The 8,982-nt window shown below is 35.9% G+C and overlaps 1 long non-coding RNA gene across 2 annotated transcripts; it reads right to left on the bottom strand.

Moving 5' to 3' along the window:
* Positions 1 to 2,831: 2,831 nt before the first annotated feature.
* On the bottom strand, positions 2,832 to 7,185 carry LOC110930341. 2 transcript variants are annotated; one of them, XR_002587758.2, is made up of 3 exons: positions 6,905 to 7,185; positions 6,724 to 6,811; positions 2,832 to 3,145 (listed from the first exon to the last, which is right to left on the bottom strand). It is a non-coding gene; the product is annotated as an uncharacterized LOC110930341 (long non-coding RNA). The 2 variants fall into 2 exon arrangements; XR_002587759.2 differs by having other exon boundaries at positions 2,832 to 3,132.
* Positions 7,186 to 8,982: the final 1,797 nt, after the last annotated feature.

Genomic DNA, 8,982 nt, shown 5'->3' with positions numbered 1-8,982 from the left:
GTGGCACAGAAGGAGCAGTGGGACTACTCCATTGGTTTGGGAAGCTCGAGTCGGTATTCGAGATGTGTGAATGCCCTGAGGCTCGCAGGGTCAAATACGCCACTGTTACGTTGGAAGGAATCGCGCTAACCTGGTGGAACACGCAAGTTCAGATATTAGGGCTGGCAGCTGCTAACGCCATCCCTTGGAACGATTTTAAGGAACTCATCAAAAAGGGAATACTGCACGCGTGTTGACATCCACAAGTTGGAAGTGGAGCCTTACCATTTGAAAAATGACGGGGTCAGGAAGTTGATGCTTATACGAAACGGCCGAACGAACTGGCCATCTTGTGTCCAACCATGGTGGACCCTCCAAGCAAGCGTATCGAATTGTACCTCAAGGGTCTAGCCTCAGAGATTCAGAGCCATGCTACATCGGCTAACCTCGACAATATCCAAGACATTCAGTGTCTTGCTCATCGCCTCACGGATCAGGCAGTGGAACAGAACAGGCTGCCTAGTTGTATCAGCGCTATTACTACCGCTATCACTTCTGCTACTCCCGCTACTCCTAGTGACAACAAGCGGAAATGGGATGAGTATTCCAGCAAGGGTTCAGCTACCGTTCGGTCTCAAGCACAGCAGCAGCGCAAGAATAGTGATCACCAGAGCCGAGTCAGCCAACTTCTGGTGGTCAGGGGCAGGGTGGATATCGGGGAATTCACCCAATGTGAAACTAATGCAACAGACACCACGGTGGTTAGTGCAACGAGGGACGTTGCCAGAGGTGCCTCAAGATGGGCCATGAAGCTAAGGATTCAGGAGCCCACGGCCTGCAAATCGGAATCGCCAGCAGCAACAGCAAGCAGAAATCCTATGCAAAGAAAAGGTTGATCGCATTCCTCGTTCTGGTCAAGAACCTCTCGAAGTTCAAGGCGACAAGAGTGGTGCTGTGGTTGGCATCACCTCTTTCTTGAAGGCTCAGAAATGTTTGCGGAAGGGCCACACCGCAATTTTGGCTCTCGTTACTGACGCATCAGCGAAAGAAAAGAAGTTGGAAGACCATCCAGTTGTACGCGACTTTCCTCAGGTGTTTCCTAAAGATTTACCTGGTCTACCGCCTCATCGTCAGGTCGAATTCCAAATCGAGCTCGCTCCAGGAGCAGCACCCATAACTCGAGCACCGTATCGCTTAGCTCCACCAGAATCGGAAGAACTATCGACGCAGCTGCAAGAAATCTTGGATAAGGGGATTTATCCGACCTATCTCTTCACCTTGGGGAGCTACAAGAACTCTTGGATACCAATTATCTGTGAAAAAGAAGGATGGCACCTTCAGGATGTGAAATTGATTACCGTTAACTGAACAAGGTCACAGTGAAGAACCGTTATCCTCTTCCACGCATTGACGACTTATTCGACCAGTTGCAAGGGTCGAGTTACTACTCCAAGGTTGATCTAAGTTCTGGTTATCATCAGCTGAGAGTCCGGGATGAGGACGTCTCCAAGACAGCATTCAGAACTCGCTGCAGCCATTACGAGTTCCTAGTCATGCCTTTTGGGCTTACAAACGCGCCTGCAGTTTTTATGGATCTTATGAACAGGGTGTGCAAACCCTATCTTGACAAGTTCGTCATTGTCTTCATCGACGACATTCTGATCTACTCCAAGAGTCAGGAGGAACACGAGCAGCACTTACGTCTTATCTTGGAACTCCTTCGAAAGGAGCAATTGTACGCAAAGTTTTCTAAATACGACTTCTGGCTTCGTGAAGTCCACTTTCTAGGCCATGTGGTGAATAGGGATGGGATTCATGTCGATCCGTCCAAGGTAGATTCGATCAGGAACTGGCCTGCACCGCGTACACCGACAGAAATACGCCAATTCTTGGGTTTGGCGGGTTATTACAGGCGATTCATCAAAGACTTTTCGAAGATCGCACAGCCGCTTACTATGCTGACACAGAAAGGTGTCACCTACCGTTGGGGAGATTCCCAGGAAACGGCTTTTCAGTATTTAAAGGATAGGCTTTGCAGCGCACCTATTCTCTCATTGCCAGAGGGCACGGATGATTTTGTAGTCTATTGTGACGCATCGATACAGGGGCTTGGTTGTGTATTGATGCAGCGGGATAAAGTTATTGCCTACGCCTCTCGTCAACTCAAGGTTCATGAACGGGGCGTATTTGGGTCCCACTTTATGGCGGTTTACGAGAGCTTGTGATGGACGAAGCACACAAGTCTCGCTACTCGGTACATCCAGGGTCGGACAAAATGTACCACGACATCAGAACTACTTATTGGTGGTCTAGCATGAAGGCCCACATCGCCACGTATGGCGGTTTACGAGACCTTAGGTACTTATGGAGCTTGCACAGGGAGGAGCAGGTCGTTGTGGAGCCTAGATCGTGGATGCCATGTTAAAACATTTAAACATTTGAACTTATATTACACATTGGGTTTTCTTACTTATGCTTCCGCTATACTTTGAAACTAAGATTATGTTTTGAACACCTATCGTATTGAATGATTGGTTTACATTTATTATACTTGATATTAATTACATGTTCGATATGATTGGTGGCTTGATCCTGGTCATTCACGCTCCCAAGCGGTGATACTACGCAGGTGGATTTTGGGGGTGTGACACCAGCGGCCGCCCTCACCACTGCCTATTAACACCACCGTTGATCACCGCACAATAGATAGGGATAATTATTGGACACAAATATAATAGATAAATATATGTATTATTGTGTTAGGAATAATTACAAGGAGACCTTGTTTAGTTATTATTGAACTAGGAGTCGATCAATAATGTTCTAGTTAATATGTTCTGTATGAATGAGAATTCATTAAAAAAATAACTGATATTCATGTGAATTAACTAGACTCATTGAAAACTTGCCACGTGTAACTATAATAATTATATATATACACATTAAGTCCAACCAACTACAAAATCATTCTTAGCCCTTGGATCTTGCTGTGATGAAATCCTGTCCGTTTAAACTCACAAAAATAACCGCTCCCATGGCGGTTCAGAGCAATTATTGGCAGTTTTCCTGCTGGTGGTTTTGCTCCATACATTTCTGCCCCATGTTCTTTTGCTCCATACATTTATGCCCCATGATCTAGGTTCAAGCCACGTTCTAATTTCAAAATCTAAACAAAGTTAAAAAAAAATATATTGCAGTTATGTTTACAGGCCGTGATTATTATATATAATTACAACCTGGAAAATGGAGAAGCATAAAAACATGTAAACTTTACATAATGAACATTAAAATCTATAACCTAAATATGGAAAAGCATAAAAGACATGTGATAAATACAACCTAGAATATATAATGTTATGTCCTGGGAAAATGTTAACATTAAAACTTGAAAAAATAAAAATGTAAATGTTAATAATAATTGTAAAAATGGTGAAAAAGTTAAAAACATAAGGTTGGGAAAAATTTACAACATATAAATTTTGAAACCCAAGTTCTGATTTGGGTAAAGATTTAAAAAATTCGTATTTCATAAAAACAATATCATAACAAAATAAATTACAGTTCAGGCAAACAAACTACAAATATATCTTCTACAAGCAGTTATAGAATAACTTATGCAATTGTGTACAGCACAGCACGTGGTAGTTAAAAGATTTGCACAGTTTTTTTGGGAAGATAGTGGGGTGTTTCCATAACATGTGGCATCCAATTGTTGGTTGCCACAGTTTTCTATTCAAGTATAAAAGTCGAGCAGACATGTATAAAAAAGTAACCTTTTCTTCATCAAAGAGATAAAAACATAATAAAAAAATTCAGTCCGCTCCCAATGTAAGTTCAATTAATAACCTTATTGTACTTCTTTTGTCTATATTTGTAGCGAACGAAATGCTTTGTGTTTTTATACAAGGAGGAAATTACGTACAAATGTGAGCTTGCGCCCATAAAAAATGGCCAACAGCAACCGAGCAGAGAAGATGCAAAAATTGCTATGGAAATTAAGGTTTGTGTTCTAAAATATAATAAAATCACCTATACTATAGTCATTCTAATAAATTGATGCATGTTTTTCTTTACGAAGGGATGAAACTGTGGAGACAAAATCATCTTACGACAAACACGCATCATCTTTTGTATATGATCTCGACCAAATAAGAGAATTGGTAATTAGTTTTTTAATTCACATAATATCAAATACTTTTTATTCTACACTTTATTTTATTACTAACTTATTAACATTGTTATTATGATAGAAGCAAAAGGCCATCAGGTTCAACAAGAGATTGGAAAACCTTGCCACATGGAATTAGGAGCAAGTTATAGATGTGAGCAACGGTGAGGAGAATGAGATGGCTGATACCGAAGATGAGGTAGACTTCGAAGATGAAACATTTTTTCTAATACATAAAAAAATGATATTTATATAAAGAAACGTCTTAGACTAATATATAAAGAAGTTACTTTTTACCCCATTTGCCCACTTTTTAAAAAACAGTAATTACCAATCTAAAGTATTTAATCCTAAATTTTAGAAAGTGAGCAAGTGAGGTAAAAATATAGCTTCTTTATGCATTAGTCCAAAACGTTTCTAAATTTTTTTAATTAGAAAACCTGTTTTTTAACATTTAAATAAACAAAAAAGACACATTTTCATATCACCCATGATGCCCTTTTATTATGGACAAAATAAAAAAAAGGCAAAAACTTTAACATGTACTCCAACCTTTTGTAAAAGAATCTTTACCAAAATTAAAAAGATATATGTAGTATATAACATATATACAGAAAAAATAATAGTTTTTAGAAAATATACATTAATTTATGTTCATAAAAACAAAAAGGATGTGTCATATAAAATATATAACAGTAAAATAATAATTTTAACAAAATATTGTTATTTCATAAGTTATCCCATCATCTACCCCACGCTCCGGATTAAAAAAAAACTACTTCTACAACAAATTTACCAATTATTTAGTGTATGAGTGTGGTAGGTTGAGTTAACCGCTGAGTAGAATTAACTGCTCCAATGAATGCTTTAAATGATAAAGCTTAGACCATTGGGTATGGGGGAGGATAGTCTCCAAAGGACTATCCTCCACATAAGCGCCACGTAGGCAAAAGAGAAGGACCCTCCCCTTGGAGACTATCCAAGGGTGTGGGGATGCTCCACCTCCATTTTTTATTATTATTTATTTGATTTAAATAATTAATGAAAACAAAGTAAATAAAAGTAAAAAAGTTATATTTAAATAAAACCTAAAAAACAACAATCTAAAGTTACATTTAAATAAAAAAACACACCTAAAAAATCCTAGAGTTACATTTAAATTAAAAAAAACACACTTAAAAAGAAACCTAAAGTTACATTTAAAAAAAAAAAAAAACTACACTCCCCACTCCATTTTTTCCTAATTTTGTCCTTCATCATTTGCAAAAGCGTTGTCCATTACAGGTGTGTAGCCGGATGACGAAAACGGGTGTGAACTTGAGTTGGGATTATTTGGGTTGTAGGGATCCATATTTTTTTCAGGTTGGGTGAGGTTTTTTTTATAAAAATGGGAGAAAAGTGGGAGTAGTTTGGTAAAAAAGTGGGGTGAAAAGGGGTTTAATTTATAGTGGTGGGGTGAATTTTTTTTTATAACCGCTGCATGTTACCTTTACGGGGCCCACCCCATTCAATTTTCTGGCCCATCTCCAGCGTCCAAATTGTGACGGATTTGCCAAGACGCCCCATAGGGGGGTGGTGTAGGACGACCCAAATGGAGGGGGACGGCCCTCTAACGAGGCCCATACCTAACCGTCTTATGTACCATATTTCAACTTTCTAATTCATACTCTCACTTCTAAGGTCATTATACACGGTTAGCAAAGTTTCTCTTTTTATTGTTTATGTGTTTCACAAACATTGCCATTTCTAATGTTAATCGTAATCATTACAAGTATGTAAAGTTTTTTACATTCTCTTTAACTACAGGTAACGCTTCTCTTTTTATCATTATGTGCTTTAGATACATAGATATTATTATTGTTATGTATTAAGATACATAGATATTTTAGTTCTTGCTTCGGTTCTTTGATGTTTTTGTAATCTTAATGCTTATTTTAAAAGTGTTTAAAGAACCTCTTTATAATACACATCTAGAAAACTGAAATGATATTTCATATAAACATAACTCTAAAAAAATGTATTAGCAACCCTAATCTTTTAAACTATTCCATAACACCCAAGTATAAACAAAAAAAAAAGTTTAAACACTTAAAAATTTTCCTTGCCCCATTATACTAATCCTCTTTATATACTTTTTACATTGTATAAAATTTGTTCAAATAGTTAACATTTGTATAAAATCTGTTCAAATTAACTTAAAACGTTCAAAGTGTTAAAAAATAATTACAATGTGTGTCTTAAAGGTTAATGTTCCACTTAATAGCATTTGTATGTTAAAAAAGTTAGATTTTATGTTAGAAAAAAAACTTCAGTTTTTTCATTAAATGCTCACTGCAAGCTTAACATTTTTTAAAAGTTACAAATAAATATTATATGTTATACTAAGCGTAATGCCACTACACTAAACAGTCAAATATTCCAACTATACTAATAAAAATGCACACCTTTGTTAACAAATTCATAAATACAACGAATTTAAAAGTAAGCCCCAAAAAACATTATCTCTGTCATTGAATTCCAACAAACTAGCTAAGAAAGTATAACTACCAACTAAAAAAAGGCAAATAAATGCTTACATAAACATGGATATGTCCTTCCTTTGATTAGAAAACCGTTGCCACCAGTAGAGCGCACCATAATCATGCTGAATCTTCCATATAACTTCTGAAATTAAACACAAGTCTTGAAAAAAACTATTAAATATATTATAAAATCACTGATGTTATAATACAAACCAAATAATATATGATAAAGTACCTTGAAAATTTTAGAACTCTTTAAGAAACTCTACATGTTCGAAAAGGTCGTTTTTCTCCTTAAATACGTGAGTTTAGTTCCTCCAGTATTGAAAAATTTGCCTCGACTGGCCGGTGCTAGATCTATGGATTGGATTATGGCGATGATAGGTATACGATGAGGAGAAGATGATGATTTGATTTCCGATGAGGTGTTTGGGGTTCTAATTAGGCGGAGGCTATAAAGTTTTGTTGGCTTAAGACAAAATATATGAGAAAAGGGGCGTTTAAATTCTTAGGGTTTCTCTACCACACCGAACTTATATATAGCAGCACCAAGCCCATATAGCAGCCCAACTCATTTGTGTATATATGAATTATGAGCCCACTTGACCATAAATATATAAAATATAAACAATACGTAACATTGCCAACTCACTTCTACAATTGATAATAAAAACAATGTCAAATCCTTCTAATGAATCAGTTTACTCTAAAATAAATAAAGGTGACAATATCAAATACTTGTAATGAACCAGTTTACTCTTAAAATAAATAAAGGTTAATATATAAAGGTGTAAATCACACACTTTACTCTAAAATAAATATTAGAAATATTTAAATAATTTACATTTAAATAGGTTCTTTTTAAATAGCTGCTAGCATATTTGGAAAATTGAAGATTTTCCTTTCTTCTCAAATTATTGGTTTTAGTATTTCATTCATACTTTGCATGATTATACGTGATCTTGGTTTTTAACTTAGGCTTTTTAGTATTATTTTATAATATATGTATTCTTTTGTTTGTATTATGTTACTTCCATAAACGCAGTTATGGCCGTGATTCCGTGTACGCTAAAATTGTTCAAGATTATTGCAAGACTTCCTACGAAGGTTGTTTTTGGAATAGATTTAGAAGTATTAAGTAACATGAGGTTGTCTCGGTAGACGATGCGAAAAACACACCAACTTTGACAAATGGGCACCATGCATCAAGTGGACAAGTCGAAAAGAGGCCACCTTTGAGGTTAAAGACTAAAAAGGATGATCCAAAAGCCGAAAAAAATGAGGCAGTAAACCATGTTTGAATGTTATTACACTTTCTCCCAGTGTTGCCTACTGTTTACTTGTGCATTAAAATGACACCATTTCATGTTTTGTCACTCTATCACTTTTATTTTATATTGTTCTGTGGTTGTACACTGTTCACGTTCATTTTCCTTTTATAAATTAAAAATGGTGTTTTTGTTTATAATGTTGTTTAGACTTATGTCCACTTAATGTGGGTGTTAATAAGTCATTTTTGTAGTGTTTAGATAATGTGTTGAGAATGAGTTTTTGTGGTTTGAAAAGAAGAAAGTGGGTAGTTAGATGTTTGTAACTTTTTCAAAAATGAGATGAAAAAGAAGAAAAGGAGAAGTAATCTCAAACATTCTCAATATAGATTATCTTTGTTTGTTACTTTGTTAGCGTAACCCGTCCACCGGACGGGTATTAAACTAGTTATAACGTGTTTCAAGATTAAATACATTAGCTTAAACATCACCTCTCGAGAGGGGGTCACGGGTTCGATTCACTACTCCCTCTTCTTTAGTATTTGTTAATAAGAAAAACACACACACACACATATATATATATATATAGTGCACGAAAATGGGACAATAACGTAATTTATTATACAATGGACTCCTCAAAAAGAAATTTCTGAACAAATTAAGTAATTAATGTAGTTAGCCAGGTGTGTAGGTGATGGGTTCCTGGCACCCTTCGGGACTACAAGGGTGTGGTCATCCATCGTTTGAAAGTCGTCGTTCAAAAAAAACGAGGGTTTTTGATATTGAGCTAAGACATATACTCGTTTTATAATTATTTAATAATTTAGAAGCAATTATTGTGGAATACCATAAAATATTAAATTTTGATATATAGACCATTTGTAATGGTTAGTTTCCTTATGAGGCATTTTCTATCACATCATCGCCAACCAAGCATATCTTTTTTATTCAAAATTTGTGCAATGGTTAGTACTTCTTAATGCTCATTACAAATCCATTTTTGGATCCCTTTTTTCGGGGTTTAAGTATTACTAAATTATTTTTT

This window comes from Helianthus annuus, chromosome 3, assembly GCF_002127325.2.
Source record: "Helianthus annuus cultivar XRQ/B chromosome 3, HanXRQr2.0-SUNRISE, whole genome shotgun sequence".
NCBI lineage: Eukaryota > Viridiplantae > Streptophyta > Magnoliopsida > Asterales > Asteraceae > Helianthus > Helianthus annuus.
The sequence above is the reverse complement of the archived record's forward strand: the minus strand, read 5'-3'. Positions and strand labels throughout refer to the sequence as shown.